Source organism: Nannospalax galili, unplaced genomic scaffold, assembly GCF_000622305.1.
Source record: "Nannospalax galili isolate Female #2095 unplaced genomic scaffold, S.galili_v1.0 scaffold667, whole genome shotgun sequence".
Classification (NCBI taxonomy): domain Eukaryota; kingdom Metazoa; phylum Chordata; class Mammalia; order Rodentia; family Spalacidae; genus Nannospalax; species Nannospalax galili.
Genome location: NW_008358387.1, coordinates 2,612,271 through 2,615,842, shown reverse-complemented (window position 1 = coordinate 2,615,842; position 3,572 = coordinate 2,612,271). Strand labels below are relative to the sequence as shown.

Sequence of the window (3,572 nt, the reverse complement as noted above, 5' to 3'; positions counted from 1 at the left end):
TGTGTTGACCCTCCTCTTTGTAGACTGGACACTGGTTCAAGTCCATCTGGTGGGGTCTCCTTGGCCTCCTTGATCAAAAGGACAGGTGACCCACCACAATTACAGAATATTTTCAAGATGCTCATAGTCCCCTGGAACTAGTTGACCTAGGAGAGCAAGGAGCAAAAACTGTCCTTTGTGTCCCTCTGACCAAATTAGTATAGGCCTCAAAGTATGTCTGTTAAACATCCAAGAAGGTTAGTTCCATCAGTCTGGTACTTTTAATTACTGTGTGCCATGTAGATAAATCTTGGGCAAACACCAATTGTTCTCAGACAAACCTTACCTAGACATATATTTCTTGATCTGCTATGTATAATTTGTCAGTAGGTTGTAGGAATAATATGGTTCCCTCTGTTTTTCAAAACTAGCTAGGCATTATTTATCTCTCGCATTGTCTCACCCCACCCCTCCATCATGATTTTCCCACTTAAGGTGCCCCCATTTCCCCCCTTCCTCCCTTAATAATACCCTTCTCCTATAGTCCTACCTCTCTTGAGCTCCTTCTTTCCCCTTATCCCCAAGATCCCTGTAGACTCTTCCCTCCCGGCTCCCTTAAACTAACCCAATTTTTATCCATATCTCCCTTATTAAGGCCTGTTTCCTACTGTTCTTCTCGTTCAGGTTCTTTCTTTTCCTTTACCTCCCTGGTTCCTTTCCATTATGCTGGTTCCTGTAGTTATGTCTGGATACATACTCACTTATCAGGGTTTGGTTCTAGGATCCACATATGAGGGAGAACATATGTCGATTTTTTTTCTGAGTCTGTGTTACTTCACTTAGTATAACAGTTTCTAGTTCCATCCATTTAGCTGCAAATTTCACGATTTCATCTTTCTTTACTGCTGAGTAAAACTCCATCGTATAAATGAACCACATTTTCATTATCCACTTGTCAATTGAGAGATCCTTAGGTTGCTTCCATCTCTTAACTATTGTGAAAAGAGCAACAAATATGGAAGTACAAGTGTCTCTGCAATAGGATGAGTTCTTTGGTTATATGCCCAGGAGTGGTATAACTGGATGAAATGGTAGTTTCATTTTTAGTTTTTTAAGAGTTCTCCACACTGCTTTCCATAGGGGTTGAACAAGTTTGCAGCCCCACTAGCAGTGGATGAGTTTTCCCCTTTCCCCACATCCTCTCCAATATTTGGTATCATTTGTTCTCTTGATCTTAGGCAGTCTGACTGGGGTGAGATGAAATTTTAAAGTGGTATTAATTTGCATCTCCCTGATTATTAGTGATGTTGAGCATCTTTTAAGATGTTTCATAGCCATCTTTACTTCTTTTGAGAACTCTGTTCAGCTCCTTGGCCCATCTTTTAATTGGGTTGCTTCTTGTCTTGATTCTCTGTTTTTTGAGTTCGTTATATATTCTGGATATTAAACCTCTGTCAAATGTGTCGCTGGATGTGTCACTGGATGGTCAATTGTGCTGGATAGCTTTGGTGATAACTTGACACACCTGGGTTGAGAGAGCCTCAACTGGGGAATTTCCTTCATTGGACTGGCCTATGGCCATGTCTGAGGGGTACCTTCTTGATAGTTGAGTGATGGGGGAGGGCCCAACCCACTAAGGGTGGTGCCACCGCTGGGCAGGTGGTCCTGTGTTGCATAAGAAAGCAGGCTGAGCGGGGGTCAGGGGAGCTAGCCAGTAAGCAACACTCCTCCATGGCCTGTGCTCCAGCTCCTGCCTCCAGGTTCCTGCCCTGAGTTCCTACCTTGGGCTCCTGGATGAACTGTGATCCGGGATATGTAAGCCAAATAAACCCTTTCCTCCCCAAGTTGGTAGTGGTCAGAGTATTTTGTCACAGCAATGAAGAAACAAACTAGGACACCATCCTTTATGAAATAGCCTTAAAATAATCATAATCATAATAGGAAGAATCTTCGTATGTAATTTAGACATCATACAATGGTCTATTCCTTCATAGCTCAGCCTTTCTGTCCCTATATGATGACACAGATAATCACAGTTCCAATGAGGAAGATGAAAATGATGATGCAAAGGGTTTTTCCAGATTTGTTCTGATAATCTGCCCCTCCTGACAGCAGCTAGTCTGCCTGTTAGACATGCACCTCTGCACTTTCTACATTGGCTTCTATGCTGTCCATCACAACCCTTTGCATAAATCATCATTCTCAAGTCTTTATGTCATTAACATCCATAAGACCAGCTTCAAGTGTCCTGATTAGAGAATCTCAGGAATAAGGTGGAGGTCATTCTCCATAATTTCTTCATCTTACACCTGCACTTGAGGTTGTGTTTGGGTTTCCCAGAGTACAAGATTCTTTTCTTTTGAGCTGTCTTCAGGAAAACCACCATTACTTAAGAAACAGACTTTTTCTCTCAGCAGCTTGCCTCTGGACCTTCTGAAGGCTTGTCAGTGATGTGACTTAAGCCATTAAATGCTCCTTCTGTATCTCTGATGCTGTTCACCAGGGATGAGATCCCAATTCTTTATGTACTTCTTCAGCAAGTTGGTCGTTATACCACTGCTTCTGTTGCAGCTGTTGCCTCAATTCCAGTGAATCTTGGTGTGCCAAGTTGATTCGGAGTCCTTTGTACTTCTACAGAGCATTGTGTGATTCTCTGGACATGAGATGTTCAGGAGGGCGGGTCCCCACCAGTCACCAGAGCACAAGACAAGCCTGACTTGGTGACTGACTGATTTCATCAGATGCGTGGTTTTCTAAGCACTCACCCCAACCTCCTTAGCAGCCTCCTCTGACTCCTCTGGCAGCTGTCACCCCTGGACCTACAGCCCTCAGCTGTGATTCAGGTATGTTTTAAAAGTAGAAAAATGACCTCAATAACCATACCTTACTGTGATGGCTAATCCTGGTTGTCAACTTGACTCGATCTGGGATTAACTGAAATGAAAGAGATCTGGATTGGATCATCTGAAGCCGGAAGACACACCCTAAATGTGGGTGTTACCTTCTGATGACAGCCCATATAAAAAGCCAAGGCAGAGGAGAACGCCAGGCTTCTTGCTGCTTGCCTTCTCTCTTGCTGGTGAGTTCATCTTGCTGCTGTAGACTGAAGACTAGCTGATCTTTTGGAATCCGTGAGACCTTCAGTGCCAGATTGGGACTACTGAGACATCCAGCCTTGTGGACTGAGCAACTACAGATTCTCAGCCTCTCCAGTGTGGTGCAGCCATTGTTAGACTACTAGGACTCTATCCTGTAAGCTAAGCTGATAAATCTCTACACACATATATTCATTCTACCGGTTCTGTTTCTTTGGAGAACCCTGACTAATACAATTACCAACAACTATATGAAGAATGTCCAGTATCATTAGCTGTCAACAAACTGCAAATCCAAACTACAATGGGATACAATGTCACCCCAGTTATTGTAGCTATTTTTTTTAAAATAATAAATGAGGGTCTGGAGAGATGGCTCTGCGGTTAAGAGCACTGGCTGTTCCTGCAGAGAATCCAGGTTCCATTCCCAGCACCCACATGGCAGCTAACTCCAATAACTCCAGTTCCAGGCAATTTGACACCCTCTTCTGGCCTCCA

At 43.5% G+C, this 3,572-nt stretch overlaps 1 pseudogene; it reads right to left on the bottom strand.

Annotated features, from left to right (window-relative positions):
- Positions 1-1,989: 1,989 nt before the first annotated feature.
- LOC103724557 lies at positions 1,990-2,641 on the bottom strand (annotated as a pseudogene).
- Between the last annotated feature and the right edge of the window lie 931 nt (positions 2,642-3,572).